Source organism: Desmodus rotundus, chromosome 4 (genome assembly GCF_022682495.2).
Source record: "Desmodus rotundus isolate HL8 chromosome 4, HLdesRot8A.1, whole genome shotgun sequence".
In the NCBI taxonomy this organism is placed as follows: Eukaryota; Metazoa; Chordata; class Mammalia; order Chiroptera; family Phyllostomidae; genus Desmodus; species Desmodus rotundus.
The window spans coordinates 4,743,841-4,763,950 of record NC_071390.1 but is presented as its reverse complement, the minus strand read 5'-3'; the positions used below and the strand labels follow the sequence as shown (position 1 = coordinate 4,763,950).

Genomic DNA, 20,110 nt, shown 5'->3' with positions numbered 1-20,110 from the left:
GAATGAATTTAGATGCTGCCCTCTTTTTCGTCTTTGTATAGGTTACTTCTGTCTCCCGCCAGGCCACCTGCTTTGGGATTGTGCAGGTAAGCAGTCCCATGAAAGAGGGTCTCACTGTACTTTGTGTTTTATAGGAAGAAATAATTTTTTCACATGCATTTTTAATGTCTGATTGGCCTTTTTTTTTTTTAACATTTGGCTTGTGTATTTTAAATTTGTAGCTACTGTAAACCCCCACATTGAAAAGAACAAAATATTGCGAACGGCGTGGTTTCAGCCCAGCTTCGAAGCCAATACACAGATTGTTCTCTTTGGTTCACAGTTTGAGTTTCATGTTGTTTTTGAAGAAAACAGTCATTTGCATGAACCACTTATTAGTTTAAGAACTATTTGAAAGACATGAATACTGTCAATTTTTTAATTTATTTTTAGAGAGATGGGAAGGGAGGTAGAAAGAGACTTCTCACAGGACCTGGCCCTGCAACCCAGGCACATGCCCTGACGGGGAATCAAACTGGTAACTTTTCGGTTCACAGGCCAGCACTCAATCAAATGAGCCACACCAGCCGGGGCATCAAATGTTTTGAAATAGTTTTCAACCATGTGGTCTCTGGAATAATTGGAAGGAAAGGAATAAAAAATATTGTAGCATTCCTAAATTTTTAGATAATTTATCATTTTAGTATTTGGCAAAATGGCAGAATATTTTCAATTCCATGAGCACTATGCAACACGATATGTAATAAAGTATTAGGTTCTAGATCATTATGTCTTTTCCTGCATGAGAGAGAGAGAGAGAGAGAGAGAGAGATCGTGCATGCGGAGATGCAGCTTTATCAGCGCAGAAATAGGAAGAGGTTTCTTTTATTTTATTTAAAAATATTTTATTTTTAGAGAGGGGAAAGGAGGGAGAAAGAGCGGGAGAGAAACATCAATGTGTGGGAGAAGCATCAATCGTCGATCCGCTGGTTGCCTCTCACACGCCCCCGACTGGGGAGCTGGCCTGCAACCCAGGCATGTGCCCTGACTGGGAATTGAACTGGTGACCTGTAAGGCACTCAGTCCACTGAGCCGCACGAACCACGGCCCTGTGCGTATTCCTCTACCTCCTGCCTTCCTCTCCTTGCCAGATGTTTGGAACGGCAGTCCGTTATCGCTGCCTCAGTGCCCGCACGTGCCTTCAGCTTTTGAAATCTGGCTTCTCTCCCCACCATCTTACTGAAAACCGTTCTCTAGAAGGTCACTAAGCCTCTTGTTTGTCAAATACAGTGACCTTTTCTCTGTTCTAATTCCTGAGTCTGGAGAATCTGACATTGGTTATTACCATGTACTTGAGGCTCACTGTCCCCCTGGCCCTCCAGAACGCCCTTTTCATCTGCTGTCTTTTCGACCAATCTTTTTCTCCTCCTTTGGTAGTTTTTCTTTTTCTTCCCTACTCCCGTGGCTTCAAGTGGCAACTTCCACATAGAGAACTAACTCCCTAATGTTTACCCCCAGCTCTAGACGATCAGATTTCGGACCAGCACTCCCCGGGCTGGCTGCACAGGGCCTCCCGAACTCGGGGCATCTGCACGCCTGATCAATAGCCACCATCTCCTCTTACCTAGTTCCTCTCCTGCGGGTCCTGTTATTAATCACGCCACTATCATTCGGAGCGCTCTGACTTTGGAGTTTTTCTTCCGCCCCAGATTCTGACACCAGCAAACTGCTCATTCCACAGTCACCCTGTTTCACTTCTGTCCTCTCCCTTCCATTCCCACAGCTACTTTGGTTTTAGGTCCTTGTCTCTGTAATTGGTGTCTCTGTCCCTGTTTCTAATTCTACCCTCATTTATCCGACAGACATTCCAGGTTCAGGTATAGCTCTGGCACCTGCCAGCTCAAAACCTTCCTGTGGCTTTCTGCCAGTCATGGAGTTAAATATACAGACCCACGAATTGGCATTCAAGACCTTCCCAATGAGGCAGAAAAAATAAAACAGAATTATATCTTCTGCAAGTAGTTGGGGAAACACCTGAAATAAAAGTCAAAAGAAATGAATTGTCAACAAAACTATCCTGTCCCTACAATTTAGTCCAAGGGCTCTAAGAAAAAGAACTTAAAAAAACAAAACAAAACAAAACAGTGAGCACTGTTTTCCCCAAGGAAATATATCTCAGAACTCAGAACTATTTCTCAGACATAAACTTCAGGAGGATAATTTAATCCCTGTGCCAAAGAGCATGAATCAGCTCCTTAACTGTGGGGACGCTATCTGCTGCCTTTGCGGACATATGTTTTTCTCAAGCATGGTGCAACGGAAGGAGGGTTTGATGAGGAAATCCAGAGCTTTATTTTCTAATTCCAGACCTAGATGGCCTGGCTTTTGGTAAGCCACTTAAAATCTCTAGGCATCCGCTTCCATATCTGCACCTGGGGGTGGGGGGGGCCTCTGTGTCAGTGCTAGCTGCAGGCTCCAGGCACCCGGGGAGTGCGTGTGAACAGCGCCAGCCCGGGCTCTCCTCCTGCGAGTGTTTTGGTGGGTCTGGGGTGGGGTCCAGATACTGGTATTTTGAAAAAGCTTCTCAGATAATTCTAATGTGTTGCCAGGGCTGAGGACCACTGGTCTGGCATCGAATGCCATCTCAGCTTTAACAAGTCATTTTGGGATTTGCTGTGTTTCTCCCCATCACAAAACAATCGTCATTTGAATGTCCGTAGCACCTTCCATTTCAGATTGTAACAGTGGCTACTGTTGTCTTGCCATCCATCCGTCTGTGCTGCAGGGTCCTCAAACAGAGAACCCCGTACTCATCTTTGTACACTTCCTGCTCCTCAGCACGTGGTTCTGACATTAGGGTCGCTAAATGGAGGGCAGAGTTAAGAAGCCTTGCCCAAACAAGCGCCTCTTCCCTTCACAAAATCAACTGCAACTCAAACCCCACGAACACACCTGACTCCGTGGTTCTCGTTCACTCGTGGGCGAGATGCTTCGCGGCTGAGATTCAGGAAGGGACAGCCGAGGGGTCAGCAGCTTTTAAAATGTTTTTGCAGTGACGAGTTGGCCGACCCACTGTTCTTACATAATCACGTGGTGTTTCATCGGCAGTTGCCTTTCCTACGTGTTAGAGAACGTGCTACATTTTACAGGCAAGTGACTGTTGCCATTTGAACGTGATTCATTGAGGGTCCTTGGGCCGATAATGCTGCCCTGGGAAGACGGGGGCTACCGGCAACTTCTGACACAGGAATGGCCGTGAGGTTACAACCCACCAGCGGTTATGAAAGGGGCGGCGACTACGCTTCAGTGCCCCCGGGGAAGCCACATACACACCCGTGCCCCCCGGACCCAGAGAGTCCGGATGACACTATGCAGAGTTTTACTAAATGAAGTCTCCGTCCAAGTTTCAAAAACCTGATTAAACTGAGCAACGCAGGCTTCCTGTGGAAGTCGAGGTGTCCAACACACCTGCCGAACGCCCTTTGACACTCGCTGCGGTCCTTCGACAGGTGAGTTTTTTAAAAAAGCTTTGCCACTTTAAACAGTTGCTACATTCTGCGACTTTTCAAATTCTTGAAAGGAAAGTTGAACTATGAAAAATGCAAGGCGACGTCCCACTGGGGAAGAAACCAAGTTCTCTGGCTGGACAAATTTGACATCCTCATGGGGTTTCAGCAAACGGCCAGACCACCGACTCTTTGGTCATATTTACAAAAATAAAATATACAAAACACATCACAAGGAAACATTTTCTTTAGAACTTGGGCTCTGGGAATTCATCTGGCGGTATTTTTTCCATGGCTGTAATTTATTCTTTGCCTTAAACTTACAATTTACAGAAAGGTAACCATCTCTAAACTAGGAAAGAGAAAAGAGCTTTTATTAAAAAAGCCCAGCAACTTTATTTTATTGAGATACAATTGGCCAATAACTCCATGGCTTTTCATCATATATACACACGCGTAATACAGGTTAGAAGTATGCACACGCCACCTCGAAGGTACAAAAAGACACTGTAAAAATATATAAAAATTAGACTCTCACAACCTAATAAGCATTCATCTTCTGGTGTGTGAAATTGAGAAAAATGAAGCCGACTCTGCAAGTAGTCACTTGGGAGACGCGAGGCTCGGAGGCTGACTCGTCACCCCCATGAATCTGTTACAGACGGGGGGAAAGGGAGTCGCACGTCGCGCGAGAACGCGCCCCGCCGACCCCCCGGGACCGGGCCGCACCGCCTGGGTATCCCCCAGCCCGCGCCCTCCCGGTGTCCCCCGCCAGCCTCCGGAGGCCGCAGGCCCCCGCTCGCCCTCCGCCTCACAGTCAGGGCCGGGCGCCGGCTTGACGTCACCGCTCCGCGGCCCGCCTCCGGCGCCCGGAAAGAAGCGGCCGCCCATTGGCTGCGCAGCCACGGCCTCGGGGCCAATGATAGTGCGGCGAGCGACGGGGTCCCGCCTTGACGTAGCACTGCTAGCCGTGGGGTTGATTTGGCTCCGGGGCCGCTCACCGCCGCCATTGCGATCCCGCAGCGCCCGAGGTCGTCCCCTCTCTTCTCTCCCCCGATCCCAGACACCCCCCCCGCCTCCGCGCCCGCCCCCCGTCCCTCTGCCCCCGCCCCCGGCAGCCGGGCGCCGCGCGCGGGCCCGCGGAGACCATGTCCTGACTGAGAGGAGAGGGCGGAGGCGGCGCGGGGGGAGGCGGAGAGGGGCCGGGCTCGGCTCGTCGCCGCGGGCAGCTCGGGAGTCGCCGCCGCCGCCGCTGCCGCCGCCGCCGCCGCCAGGCGCCGAGGTCCGGACGGGGAGAAGCAGGAGCTGGAGGAGGAGCCGCCGCCGCCAGGTAAGCGGGCCTCGGGAGGGCGCCCCGCCGCAGGCCCCCCGCAACCCCGCCGCGGCCTCCTCGGCCTCGACCATAGATCGCCAGGCCGCCGAGTCTGCTCCGGTACGGCAGGCGCGGGGAGGCGCGGGAACGGGGCCCGGTCTGCCGCTGCCGCGCTTCCATTTTGGGCTTCCCCGGTGCGGGACAGGCCTGGCCCGTGGGAGGTGGGTCCGCCCGGCTTGTTTACCGACTGTAGATCAGCCGCGGCTGGACGCGCCGCCCGCCCTGCCACCTCTCTTCCGCCAGATTCTCCCCTTCCCCCCAGCTCCTCTTCCTGCCACCTCCCGAGGGTGGGGGTATGTGAGTGGGTTTCCCACTCTGCGGTAGGCCCTAAAATACTTGGTCCGTCGTCACAAGTTGGTGCTGATCTCCTAACTTGTGTTTCTGTCTATTGGCCTTTTCCTCTCCGCTCCTCCCGCGGTAGCCTCGGTGGCTGCCATTTCTGTTTTAAAATAAAGGTGGGGGGCGACGGGGGTGGGGCGGAGGACCTACCACCATTGGAAGGATTGTCTACCCTTCTCGCTCCCAATAACGATTGTTCTTGCAGCGATGTGTTATTTTCTCCGCGGTGGTTTGGTGTGGGCACTTCACAGACAAAAGGACTGTAATGAATACTTGTATTAAGCGCAAGGGACAGGCAGTTTAGGTTCAGCCTGGAAGTTTGAACTGGTCCATTATCTTTGAGATGCACGGGTGTTTTGAAACTTCCTTGCAGAGAATTTTGATTTCAGTCATTCGATTGCCCTTTTCTGTAACTTTGCAGACTCTCAGAGTAAACGCTGTTCCCTCTACCCAGTGTTTCGGCCTGCATGATCTACGATGGTGTCTTTAGGGTTAATGTACAAAAACGTTGTTTCAGGATCACAGTCGAAGAGAAATCTTGAGCTCTTGGTTATGTTGTGTAATGAGTGGTTCTTCTGTTAGCGGTCCCTTTTAAGTTGCTTCTTTATCACTTGGATGACCTCAGGGGTGCCTCTGTTTGGATCAAACATGGGCGACTCAGTGTACCAGGCAAAAACCGGGGGAAACCTTAAGGAATTTGGATCTTGACTTCGGCCATGGGTCTTGGGAAAGTCACCTAAATTATGTTTGAAAAATAAAGCTGGATCTCTCCTCCTCGTTATTGTTATTAATTAAATGAGGTACTTTTAAAGAAATACAGAACCTTGTTCCTCCTTGGTTTTTCGATTTTATGAGAAGATATGCAGTCACCTCTTTATACTAAAATTTCATGACATTGTTTTTACTTGGGTATCGGGAGCTAAGAAGACGGTAGTGACATTATAATCTTTTGGGGAGGATATCATTTGTCATGAGGGATTTCTGTTTTTGTTGATGTTTCCACACTTTATTAGTGCTTCAGACACTGAGATACCCATTTATTTAGTCTTGAAGTGTGTTTGGATTAATACGAACTCATTCACAATAGTAGATTTTAAGCTTACGGTCTTGATCCAGCTCTGCGCGCTGATCAGGGTTATGGCGTATCACATCCGAAGTGTGAGGATGCTCTCACGTAATGTTCGAGGTCCGCTGCCTCGTGTGTAATTGATACAGTGGATACAGTGGGGCTATTTATCACGCTTTACACTTACCCTGCTTTTACAATAAATGGAAACTTTAAATAAGTGGGAGTTGCAAAAGTAGACCACATTATTTAACTCCCAACCCACTGTTACTTTTTGAGGATTGCTATTCATGCCCCGCCCTACCTCCCCAATAATATCCTCTTGTACCTGGGCTTCCAGCATGGTTTCCCCAGGGATGAGTTGTTCCATTTGCAGTATTTGTGTTCCACTTACGCTGTAGATAAATAAGATCTTGCACATCTTAACATTCTCACTTGCTCGCATCACAGCATAAACACTTCCAGAACACTCCTTACTACGTGTAGAGGAAAGTTGAAGCTCCTTGGTGTACTGGTCAGGTTTCTCTGTAATCGGGCCCTGATCCACTCTGCAGACTTGACCCTCACTCTGACCTTTGTGAATCCTTAGTTCCAGCCAAATGAGTTTATTTGTTACTGTGAAGAGCATCCAGTTGGCCTTTCTTTATGTCCTTCTCTCTGTTTTAAACTCTCTTTTGCTTGTATTCATGGATATGCTTTACTCTGGGTCTAGTTGATTCCTGTCTTCTGAGAAACTGTTTTGTGACTTCACCCCAAGGGTTCCATTCACTCCTGTCGTGTGTAGGACTGTCATCTTTTTTATTTTTCCTAGCCTATGCTAGCCTGGATTTCAGTTTATCTTTCTATGTCTTTATTTTACTTCCTTATTAGATTTTTGAGACCTCTGAGGAATGAGTATGAATCCGAACCCAATACCTGTAGAGACCACATGTCATTTACTCAGCACTGAATATGTGCATTCCTAGTCTGACAAAGTAGTTTTGGTTATAAAGGTTCTAGGATATGCAGTTTGTACTCTCCTAAGTATTGGAGTTTCTGGGACTTTGATGATTTAGGAGACAAAATATTTGAAATTATAACTATCTGTAAAAAAAACTTTTTGTGGGTCAGTGTGTTTGTATCTTTTATCAGCACAGTTTTCTTTCTATAGAGGATGCTCAACATTTTGATAATGGTCATGTCTTATTATTCAAATGAAAACAAGTACTCCACCACCATAGTTCAGATTTGAGTGTGGGGCAAGTTCTTCCTTGTGCGTTTGGTACCAGTGGCACTCGGGGTGGTCACGCCGTGTTTGTAGTGTGGGGGTGATGTTTAGCATCATGGGAAGGAGGAAGAAATCTGCAGTCTCAGTTCGCATCCTTAACCTCTGATGTTGGCAGCTTGTGTCATTGATGATGAGGCAGATGAGACTCGGGAGAATGTGTGATTCACTGCTACCTGTCAACACTGTTTGGAGAAGACACAAACAAGCTGGTCCACAGTATTTTGTATACCGTGGACACTGCATGTAATTATGGAGTCCAAGGGGTGGGTGCTGATGTAGTTGGAAAATAGGTGTGTATGTTTCTGTTGTGTTGTGTGTGAGTAAAAGGCCTGGCATTTTGTGGATACATAGTCTTTTAGCAGTAAACCACCTTGATTGCATCTGTGTGGGAACTTGCACTCTTTCTCCAGTTCATCAAAATACTTTTTCCCCTGAAATTGACTGATTTTTAGGAAGTACTTTACATAACTTCATTTAAGCTTCAGGAACCTTTTTAGCACAATTACAGCTAAAACTAGTCAGCTAATAAACTTTCCAGAAATGCTAGACATTTTTATATAGTCTGCTTGCATTCATAAAAGGTATTTTCATAGAATCAGACCAGTAATTTTACCACTTGAGAAGTTTGGATCGGTTAGCATTCTTTGCTTTTTTGGGAGGGTGGTATTTTGGTTAAGATGAAAGTTTTGACAAGAGCCATCAGTTTGAATATTTTTTATAGTTTATGTTATTGAGGACATACTGTCCCACCCCCTCCTCTACCAACACAACACAATGCTTTTTTCCACTCTTTGACAAGTCAAATTTTTATGTGGATTGAATTAACATAAGTAAAAGTATTTGGATAGATAAGGCATTATTGGAAATCATTTGTGTATTGTGGGGAAGGGACGAATTCGTCTTTCCCTACTGTTTCTTTTGGCTGGCTCAAAAATCAGTAGGAGGTGGACTGACACGAGAAAATAAAATTTAATTTTGTGCACACAGGAACTCCACGTACATGAGAGAGTTAGAGACCCCACGTGCACCAGGGGTTCAGAGACGGAAAGAGGGGTGAGGTACAGTATAGGACATCCTGAGCTCAGGTTGAGGTCAGGTGCCTTGTGGGGGTTCAGAAGGTAATCGCAGGACAGGAAGAAGAGCAGACTTCTGGTGAATGGAAGTGTGCCCTTCCCTGTGGATGGGTCGGAAGTAGTTACTTCTGGTAGTTTCCTGTGGGCGAGGCCTCTCATTCAAAGCTTTCTAGGGGCTTCAGGGCAGGGACAGAGGCTACCCCTGAAACTAAAATTGCCTTCCGCTCCCAATAACCTGCGTACCACTGAGGCACATCCTGGTGGTGGCTCATTATGGACCCCCACAGTATCTTTCCATTCTTTCCCTTGTTTTTTAAAATAACAGCTTCATTGAGGTTTATTTCCTATACCATGAAATTCAGCTTTTAAAGTATGCGCTTGTGTGACTGCACCACTATCCAGGTCTCATTGTCTAAAAAGAGACCTGTGCCCGTGAGCAGTCCTTTCTTCCTTCACCCGAGCTCCTGGCAACCGCAAACCTACCTCCACAGATTGATACTCCATTGCGAATGTTTACTGATGGGTGGGTGTTTAGGTGGTTTCTACTTTCTGTCTCTCATGAAATCTGTGTACACGTTTTTGTGTAGATACATGTTTTCACTTCTCTTGGGTGTACACCTAGGAGTGCAATTGCTGGGTCATGTGGTTACTCTGTGTTTGACCTTTGGAACTGCTAGACTGTTTTCCAAAGTGGTTGCTCCAGTTTACATTTCTACCAGAAACCAATGAGGGTTCCATTTCTCTGCACCCTCTCTAATCGACACTTGCTGCTGTCAGTCTTCGTTATTGTAGCCATGCTAGTAAGGTGGCATCTCCTAGTTTTTATTTGCATTTTCTTCATGGTGCTGAGCATTTTTTTTGGGGGGGGGGTGCATTTTTATATCTTCTTCAGAGAAGTGTCTATTCTAATCCTTTGCCTACTTTTCAGTTGGGTTATTTGTCTTTTTCCGAGATCAGACGAGACCGGGCATGCTCAGGGTGGTTTGACCATAGACTCTTTGCCTTTTTATTGTTGAGTTGTACGAATTCTTTGTATATTCTGGATACAGGTCAGGTAAATGATTTGCAAATATTTTCTCCTATTCTGTGAGTTGTCTTTTCAGTTTCTTGAGGGGGCCTCTGAAGCACGAAAGGTTTTAACGTTGACGCGGTCCAGTTTATCTACGTTTTCTTTCGTTGCTCGTGCTTTTGGTGCCGTCTTTAGGGCATCATTGTCTAATCCGTGGGCAGGAAGATGCACATCTGTGTTTTCTCCAAAGAATTTCAGTTCTTTTGGTCAGGTTTATGATTGTTCTGAGTTGTTTCATGTACAGTATGAAATGTAAAAATGCAGACCCAAAAATTTTTTTAGAGACAGATGTAATTTTAAATATTTTGCCTCATAAATCATCAAAACCCCAGAAACTGCATATCCTAGAATACCTCTATAACCAAAACTATTTTGTCAAACTAGGAATGCATATATTCAGTGTTGAATAAGTAATACATGGTCTCTCTAGATACAGGGTTTAGGGTTCATACCCATTTCTCAGAGGTCTTAAAAATCTAATAGAGAAGCAGAATAAAGACATAAAAAGGTAGGTTGAAATCCAGGCTAGTATATGCTAGGAAAAAGAGTGGGAGAGTGCTCTGCGCAGAGCAGCCGTATGAGTGAAGACGTGAGAGTCTCCATGTTTGAGGACCAGTGGAGGGCCCAGTGTGGCTGGCGGATGCGGCTGAGGTTGGAGAGGCATTCCTAGCCCCTGGCTGTGAGTGCCTCCTTCCGGGCGCGACCCTCATTTCCCCCACAGCTAGTCTTGTCAGGGGGCTGGGAGCGAGGAGTGGTCCTCTTCAGTGTGGACCCTGTTTACAGACAGGAGGGGACAGTCCCCCCACCGTGTGTCTGTGTGTGTGAGGGGATAGGTGGGGGGGATGTATTTTTGTATTGAGTTGAAGTCTGAGGGCATTGTTTTCATAGAAATTCATTCAGCAAATTATTTGGTACCTACTGTGTGATCTGACATTGTTTAGGATTTTCACAAAGTAGATGACGAAAAACACTGTCACAAAAGCTACCTAAATTATGCCTTGGCTGGTGTGGCTCGGTGGTTGAGTGCTGGCCTGCGGACTGAAAGGTTGCTGATTCGATTCCCAGTCGGGGTGTGCGAGAGACAGCCGAATCTCTTGCACGTCAATGTTTCTCTCCCTCTCTTTCTCCCTTCCTTCCCCGTCTCTCTAAAAATAAATAAATAAAAATGTTTTTAAAAACTACTGAAATTAAAACATTTAGTAATGACCTGTTCAGTGTTCAGCGTTTGAGAAAGTAACTACTAGATGTTGAGATAACCCTGTGAATGAGACAAAGTCTGTTACTTGTATTTACATTTTAGTGTGGAGAGACAGTTAAGGAGCAAGTAAGAGAAAGCAAGCGAGGTCGTGATGAGTGCGCTGTGCAGATAATGAAGGTAGGGTGAAGTAGTGGGGGATGACTTGACTGGTCAGGAAAAACCTTGGGGGTGCTATTTAAACCTGGGTCTCCTTGGCAGTAGCTGGCCACATCAAAATCTGTGGAAAGAGCATTCTGGGCAGAGGAGACAAAACTCTTAAGGTGAGAATGAGTTTGCTGTATAAGGAACAGAACAAGACCCACTTTTTTTTGTAGATTTTTATTTATTTTTATAGACGGGGTGGGAGGAGGGCAGGGAGAGAAACATCAGTGTGTGGTTGCCTCTTGTGTGCCCCCTACTGGGGACTTGGCCTGCAACCCAGGCATGTGCCCTGACTGGGAATCGAACTAGCAACCCTTTGGTTCACTGACCCTTGCTCAATCCACTGAGCTATACCAGCCAGTGCCAAAACCCACTTTTATGTAGAAATTTGCAAGAAAGACTGGGGAATTTTAATTTTATTTTGAGTGGATTGGGAAGCCTTTAGAGGATTTCAGGTCCTTGTGTGGGGACTCGCTTTACAGTGAGGAGCCCTCATATGGCCCCGTGCTAGGCTGTGGCAGTGTCTGCCAGTTGGAGGGGGTGTTGTGTGATGTGGATGTGTTTTTCCCTAGAACTTTGCAAAGGTGTTGCAGACTCGACACCCCTCTATCCCCCAAATATTTCAGTGTGTGTTCATAAAGAACAAGGGCTTTCTCTTACATAACCACAGTATAATGATGAAAGTCAGGAAGCAACCATTGTCTAACACTATTATGTAATTCTTAGTGTATTTCTACAAATCTTTTTTTTTTTTAAGGTTTTATTTATTTTTTAGAGACTGGGAAGGGAGGGAGAAGGAGAGGGAGAGAAACATCAGTGTGTCGTTTTCTCTCACATGGCCCCCACTGGGGACTTGGCTCACAACCCTGGGCATGTGCCCTAACTGGGAATCGAACTGGTGGCCCTTTGCTTTGTGGAGCAATGAACGCCCAGCCAAGTGAGCCACTGGTCAGGGCAAATTGGGTATATTTTAGAGCAATTTAGGTTCACATTAAAAGTTCCTCTGACCTTTTTAAAACTCCCCATCATTCTTTGAGAACAGATTTTTTTTTTTTAAGAAAATGTTTCCTGTGTATTAGTGATTTGAAAACTTTGTTGTGAAGCAGATTATAAAGAATAGACTTTATTTTGTAGAGCTTAAGTTCACAGCAAAATTGAGGAGAAAGTAGAGTTTTCATGTCCCCTGCCCCCACATATACATAACCTCTTCCTATCAACATCCCAAAAAAGGAGTGGTGCCTTTGTTACAATGGATGAATCTACCATGGTGTGCCTTCGATCAACCGGAGTCTCGTTTACATTAAGGTTCCCTCGTGGTGGTGTGCATTGTGTGGGCTTCGATAGCTGTATAATGACAGGTAACCAGCACTGCAATGCCATATGGAATAGCTCCATGGCCTTAAAAATCCTCTGCTCTGCCAGTTCATCCTTTCCTCCCTTCAACCCTGATACCAGCCGATCTTTTTATTGTCTCCATAGTTTTGCCTTTTTCAGAATGTCATATAGTTGAAATCATACAGTAAATAATCATTTCAGATTGGCTTCTTTTGCTTAGTAATATGCATTTAAGATTCCTCTGTGTCTTTTAATGGCTTGACAGCTCATTTCCTTTTAGTACTGAATAATACTTAATTGTCTGAATGTACTGCAATTTATTTGTCCATTCACCTGCTGAAGGACAACTTGGTTGCTGGCTTGCAAGTGTTGGCAATGATGGATAAAGCTGCTGTAAAAACCCACGTGCAGGCTTCTGTGTGGACGTAATTTTTCAGCTCCTTTGGGTAAATACCAAGGTGCACAGTTGCTGGATCTTATGGTAAGAACACGTTTAGTTTTGTAGGAAACTGCCAGACTCTCTCCCCAAGTGGCTGCAGCATTTGCATTCCTGCCGAGGCATCCTCACCAGCATTCGGCATGGGCAGTGCTCTGGGTTTTGGTGACTTCAGTAGGCGTGTGATGATGTCTCACTGGTGTTTGTGTTTGCCGCTCCCTACTGACGTACGGTACTGGGCACTTTTTCATAGCTTGTTTGCCATCTGTGTATCTTCGTTGGTGAGGTGTCTGTTCAGGTGTTTTGCCCATGTTTTAATTGGGTTGTTTGGTTTTTTTAAAGATTTTATTTATTAACTTTTTAGAGGGGAGGGAGGGAGAAAGAGAGGGAGAGAAACATCAGTGTGTGGTTGCCTCTCATGCATCCCCCACTGGGGACCTGGCCCACAACCCAGGCATGTGCCGTGACTGAGAATTGAACCAGCAGCCTTTGGTTTGCAGGCCGGCACTCAATCCACTGAGCCACACCAGCCAGGACTGTGTATTATTCTTGTATCCTGTAATCACCTGTTAGCTGTAGGAATCGTTTTGCTTTTATTTCCTTTTCTTGTCTTACAGCATTAGCTAGAATTTCCAGTTTAATGTTGAATGGTGTAGTGGAGTAGTGAGAGGGGCATCCTTGTCTTAACAGGGAAAGTGTCTGGTTTCTCACCATTAAGTATCGTGTTAGGTGTAGGGTTTGGTTTTGTTTTTTTGTACATAGTCTTTATCAAGTTGAGGAAGTTCCCCGGTATTCCTAGTTGCTGAGAGTTTTTTTAAAAATCACGATTGAGTGTTGAATTTTGTCAAATGCCTTTTCTGCATGTGTTCATGGGGTTGTGTGTGGTTGCTTTGTTTGTTTTTGGAGCCTGCTGATAGGATGGATTACAATTAATTGATTTTTGAACATGGAATGAGCCTTTCATTATCTGGGATAAACTCCACTTGGTCATGGCGTATAGTTCTTTTTATACATTGTTGGGTTAGTACTGCTGGTACGTGGTTGAGGATTTTTGCCTCTGTGCTCATGGGAGACATTGAAAGTTCTCTCAGGAGACCTTTCGACACATTTCCTCCTCTTTTCTGAACTGTACCTGTGATTTATAGAAGGAAGCTATGATCTTAAGTTTTCCAAATGTTTTAAAATTGCTTCTCAAACAAAGCCCAGTGTTTTATGATGAGATTCATCATTATGAATAGCAGCCTTAACACAATACTATACAATATACTGCTTCCTGCTCCTTCTCCAGCCTTAGCAAGCTCAGCCTTAATTTCAGTCTAGAACAGCATTTGTCACCTTCCTGATACATTTTAAAAACTTTTCATTGTGAAAAATTTCAAGCATGTGTGTACGTATGAGGTCTGTCTGGAAAAGCCCAGCCATTGTTAGTATAAGAAGAACAGTTTGCATGACATCGATGTAACCTGGCAGCCAAGGAGAGTGGACTGGAATGCACATGCGTGAACAATGACGACTTCACTGTACTAGTCAGTGGGGGTGGTGGCAGACGTCATTGAGTGAGCATGTGTCCTGTGTGGCTCTCGCATTCAAAATAACTGAGTGGAACAACTCATCTGCATCCAATTTTGTGTTAAGCTTGAACATTCCTCCACAGAAACTATGCTGATGATTCAGAAGGCTGCAGCTATGGGCAACTGATGATTGGCAGCTTCATCACAACGGTGTGCCCGCTTATGCTTCACATCTTCTGCAGAGTTTTTTGGTGAAACATCAAATCCTCCAGGTGACTCAGCCCCCTGTAGCCCAGACTTGGTGCCCTGTGACTTCTGGCTTTTCCTGAAACTCAAATCACCTTTGAAAGGGAAGAGATTTCAGACTGCCAGTGAGATTCAGGGAAACAGGAAAGGCTGGAGGCTGGGAGAGCTGTGTGAGGTCCCAAGGTGCCTGCTTTGAAGGGGACTGAGGCGTTATTGCCCTATGTAGTGTTTCTTGTGTCTTATTCAATAAATGTCTTTTCCGTATTACACAGCTGAGTATTTTCTGGACAGACCATGCACACATGCACACACACACGTCCACATCCTTCTTCCTTTGTTGTTACTGCCTAGGAACCGAAGAAGTTGAGGGAGTTGAAGTAGAGGCAGTTGGCAGAATTACAAATAAAGTCCTCATGTGTAAAGATGTAGGATTCCTCTTGAAATGATTAGATTGTTTTCTGTGAGATTTGGCATGCTGTAAGTTAATTTTGTGTCTGTTGGTCTTTTAATGAATGGATTACTAATTGTCTAGTGGCTTAAGATAGTTTTTTTTAGCCCTGGCTGGTGTGGCTTAGTGGATTGAGCATTGTCCCGCAAACTGAAAGGTCACTGGTTTGATTCCCAGTCAGGGCACACGCCTGGGTTGTGGGTCAGGTCTTGGGGGCGCACGAGGGGTGACTGGTTAATGTTTCCCTCCCTCTCTTTCTCCCTCCCCTCCCCTCTCTCTAAAAATAGTCTTTAAAAGACAGTTTTTAAAAAAACAATGTTAATATATTACCATGTAAACTTTATATTCTTTGTATTTTTACCTCAAGGTCACCAGGACAGGTGACCTTGGCCTTTGTTATAACTCAGTTTACTTTGTCCCACATGTCCACAGATTCCTGGGAAAGGGGGGGCCTTAGCAAGTACATTGAGTTCAGACGGCAGATAATGGTGACCACTGCAGAGGAGGGTGGTCAGCTCATTTTCGAGATTTGCTTATTCTTGATTCTGTGTACACAGTTTCACATAGATTTAGTATTTTCAGAGGATATTGTAAAAGTTTTTGTACTTGTACCCTTTACAGGATTTGCATAGCTAACCACATTGTGCGGGCCTGTGCCAGGACCTCTGGTGGTCCGTGGCAGACACTTCCTCTGGTGGTCCGTGGCAGCCATGAGTAGGAAGCGTCCAGGTCTTGCACAGGAGTGGAGCCCATCCTCTAGAATGTCTGGGGTTTGTCTGAGATTGCTCAAAGCTCCGCTCTCCTTTTCCCAGGTCGCTCAGGGTGGTCCCTTCAGTGGGTCTCACCAGACTCGGGCTGGCTCACATTCCATGCCAGGAGAATCCCCAAGGCAACGTTTCTGAAAGCTACCTGATGGAAAACCGAGGGCAGGGACTGACCGAGGGAAGACACAGTGTTCAGAACACAGCTCCAGGAGGAAGTCCAGTGCGTGCCAGTGCCAGGAGAGGTGTGGTTGCCAAGACTTGAAATGACTCGAAAAAACACGATGAGAGAGATGAGACTTTGAACTGAGCCTTTCGGGATGGGTAGCATTCACCAGAAGTGTGTGTCTGTTGTACTTGGGTTTCTCAGGTGTGCCTTTACGTGTGTGTGGCCGAGGGCTAGTGGTAGGTGCGTGAGTCTGGGGTGTGTGTTCTGTTGGGAGTGAGTGAGTGTGTATGGGAGGTGTGGAGGAGTTGCTGAACTGTTTCAGAACGCCTTGCTGTTCACAGAATTGCTCGGGTAACCACCACCTGGGTGGGTTTAGAAAGGGACGGCACTTTGGAGGCTGTTAGAGGAGTCTGACCTGGCCTGAGACAGGGTTGATGGCGGCTGGGATGGGGAGAAAAGAACTGATGGGACAGAGCCCGCGGGAGAGAGACTGTGGGGAGAAGGCAGAATGCAGGGTGCCTTCAAATTGGTGCTGGGTGCGGGGTGTTACTGGTGTTTGTGATGGAAACTGGGACGGCAGGCTGGGAGTCTGTCGTGTGGGGTCTGCCGCGCTGCTGGAGCCCTGACACGAGCACACGAGGGCAGAGTGTGTGTAGATGGAGGGCCAGGGCCCCGTCAGTCTCCAGGGTCTCGCGCAGACCAGGTGCTCTCTCTGTGCACTGCTGTGGGGGGCTGGTGATGCAGAAAGGTGCTGTGCAGAGAAGAGGGCATGACTGGGATTTTCGGCTTAAGAGTTAAGCAGTACTTTATAGAAAGCTTGCAGTTCAGAATTCATTACCTCGTCGTATTTTAACAGAGCCTGAATATTCAACATGTTTGGAATATCCTCTCAGTTAGCTTCATCCACATTCCCCTGAAATGCTTTTTGAGCGTTTCTTTTACTTATATCAACAATTATGTTAATAAATATTTATGTTATTAGATACAGACTTACATTAATAAAGCTAATTTAGAACCTTAAAGTGTGCTGTTAGTCCTTTTTGGGGATAACTTATCATTTGAAACCGGCAGCTGAGCTTCTCTTAATTTGTTTCTTAAGGAGTTTGTACTTGAGGATTGTTTTACTTCTCCCGCTCTTTTTCATAGGGTTCTGGTAGGGTTTGAATGTGCATGTTGGGGAGTGTGGTTGGGGTACTTGCAGTGTAGCTACAGTTTTGAGGAACCGACTTCAGTATAGGTGTATGTTGTCTCTACAGTGTTTAGTAATGCTTCACAAATATGTTCTAATTAATTCATTTTTAAGCATGACAATATAAAAGATACTCAATTACTAGTGCCTCCCCTTCCCCTAGCCATTAGTCCGTATACCCATAATACCCATGCTTTTATCATTATTTGAACTGGAAGATATATAATCAAAAGCAGTGAGGAATCTCGCACTGGAGAACGGCTGGTACACGTGGAGATGTTACGCAGTCTGTCTGCAGGCAGGGCCTGACGCGCCCGCTGGTCTGTGGGCTGGGGTTCACAGCACCAGGGCCTGCTGTACTGCACTTGAACCAAGCAGGTTTTCTGGGAGAACCAAGGAATATGTATTTAGAACTAGCAGTTGTGTCTAGTTCCCTTTAAATAAGGTACAGATTATGCCTATTTTATTGTTGCTTTATTGTACTGGTTGAAGTATGATTCATTAGATAGAATTGGAGATCTGTGTGTATGCAAAATTAGACTTGTAAATTTATTGTACTTGGACATACAAATATATCTTAAAAGATACTTAGTAATTTTTTTCAGTGTGCAATACCAACAGACCTGGTTGCTATTAAAAATGATTTTATGTCCTATTAGGGATGTTTGACATTTGCAAGAAAAAGTGTACTTAGTGTTATTTTCATCTCAATAATGCAAAATCACCTAATTGAGCTGTAGTTATCTTTACTTTTACATTCCATTTACTGATTACCACCAGTATAAATGGCTCTCTCAAATAATCCTCTCCAATGAATTTCAGCTTTCAATTACCAAAAAGCAATATTCCTACAGTCTCAATTTCCCACTGAGTGGATACTCTGTACATCATTATCTAATATAGTGCCCTTATCTTAAAACTTGTGACCTTGGCTTTGGTATTGTGCAGTTACTTGGAGTTTTGGAAGGGGCAGGCTATTTACCACACATATACGACAACGATTCTTCGTTTTCTATGCCAGACACTAGTTCCGTGAAGATTAGCTAAGGTAATGTAATAATGTTAGGTGAGCCGTTTAGTTGAGTTTACGAACATCAAAGTAACACACAATCAAAAGATGCATGAAATTTTGAATGTGAATATTAGAAATAAAATAATGAAATTAATTATAGTAGCCCTGGATGTGTTTGTTATATAATTTGTTCTTGTCATGATAAGTTTCTACTTGCTCATTTTAATTTCCAGTAGCGTGAACAAGTAGTTAATCTTACTCCTGAGAAACTAAAGGAAGACTGCCTAATGAACATGAAGACTGCTGTTAAATCTCGGTTGTCCATTTCAGGGATGCTTCTGTGATTATAGCTCCCTGACCTTCACATACTTGCCACACTGTGTGTCATCAGTGTGTACAAACTACAGTTAAAAATCTAAGCAAGGTGAATGTACATTAGGTGGATCAGCGTGGGCCCCCCCAAATATATATGTAAAAGATAGTTACTGAAGGAGAAAAAGACTTCAAAGCTAAATATAAGCAATATATACAGGGTCTGGCACAAATAACACCCTTTTTTAATTGAAAAATCTTTTATTACAAAACCGTACTCATGTAGTTCTGTAACATGACAATATCATACTCAAGCACACCATAGGGCATTTCAGGTGAAGTGTCAAAATTGCTGTCCGTCTCAGAGCAGGACATTCACGTGCCCTGCCCAACACCCTCAAGCAAGCCTGCCTCCTGCCGGACCCTGTGTGTGTGTGTGTGTGTGTGTGTGTGTGTGTGTGTGTGTGTGTTACTTGTTTTGTGCCACCTTCCCCCGTCAGTAGTAACAAGCAGTGGAGGTAGCAATGGACTTGGCACTACCCCGTTGGTATTAATGTGCCTGTTAGTGCACTTCTGGTTCAGGTTCCATAGAAAAACGTCTTTCCATTGTTTAATTTGACCCGCCCAATCAGCTAACTTTATTTCTGTGTTAAATTAAAATTCTAAACATAGTAGGTCATTATTAAAAGAAATGGATAGGATTAAAATAGGGAAGTAGTTAAAGTAAAGCTTTAAAAAATATTTTTGGATAAAGTAGCAGGCTTCACGTGAAATTCCGTTTTGGTCTCCTTTACAGGAAGAGAGCTATTCACAGTCAGACAGAACCACTTGTCGCGTTTTGCAGGATCTCCTGAGGAAGTCAGTCTGAGCATGAAGACTGAGTCTGGTCTTCGGTCTGACTCATAAGCCATGCTTTTATCCCAGTCACGTGCAAGGTGGAGGTCACAGCATGGAAACTGAGAGCTCCGTGAGTGACTTCTACTTCCGCTGTTAAATAGTAGCCTTTCTGACAGGGAGTTTGTCCTTCCACCGAGTTCCCACTGAAAAGCAAGTGGGGACTGGGCAAGCAGGGCCATAGTACCACACCTACCAAGTGAAAGATTGAACTCTCAGGTTGGGGAAGAACCCCCGAGAAAGAGAAGGAAGGGCTTCTTTACTCTGTCTAGGATTTCTTTTACTTCTCTGGTTAAAAATAGGTGGAGACAACATTAATTTAGTTGAGAAGGGATTTAAGAAAACAGAAAGGCCGGCGTTAGTGGCCATTGCCTAAATTCAGGTGCTCTAAAAACAGAGTCATTAAATTCACATGTGAGTTTCTTCATTTTATAAATTGGTTGTCATTAAATAGTGAAGTCTTCATTATAGGGTAGTGTTAGTAAACCCAGTGTAGAATCCTAGGCGACTTTTAGATAGTGAATATATTTTAATATGAATTGCATTTTGAGTATATTTTAAATACTGAATACTTTGGAGTGAATATCAAAATTCTGTTGGAGTGATACGCTAGTGGCTTTCTAAGCAGAATTTCGTTGATTTCATTGCCCTGAGTATAGATGATTTACACGTTCTGTTTCACGTGTTTCACACAGAACTAGATTGTGCGGGTATACACGTGAAGGCT

The 20,110-nt window shown here is 45.1% G+C and overlaps 1 protein-coding gene across 2 annotated transcripts in view; it reads left to right on the top strand.

Annotated features, from left to right (window-relative positions):
• Nucleotides 1-4,469: 4,469 nt before the first annotated feature.
• Nucleotides 4,470-20,110, top strand: part of ZRANB1 (zinc finger RANBP2-type containing 1) — a 50,097-nt gene continuing 34,456 nt past the window's right edge. The window contains exons 1-2 of one of the 2 annotated variants that reach the window (XM_053922507.2): nucleotides 4,470-4,815; nucleotides 19,286-19,456. The gene's annotated coding sequence lies outside the window, so the exon portion shown is untranslated. The remainder of the gene's footprint in view (nucleotides 4,816-19,285; nucleotides 19,457-20,110) is intronic. The other variant, XM_053922506.1, reaches the window with a different exon arrangement.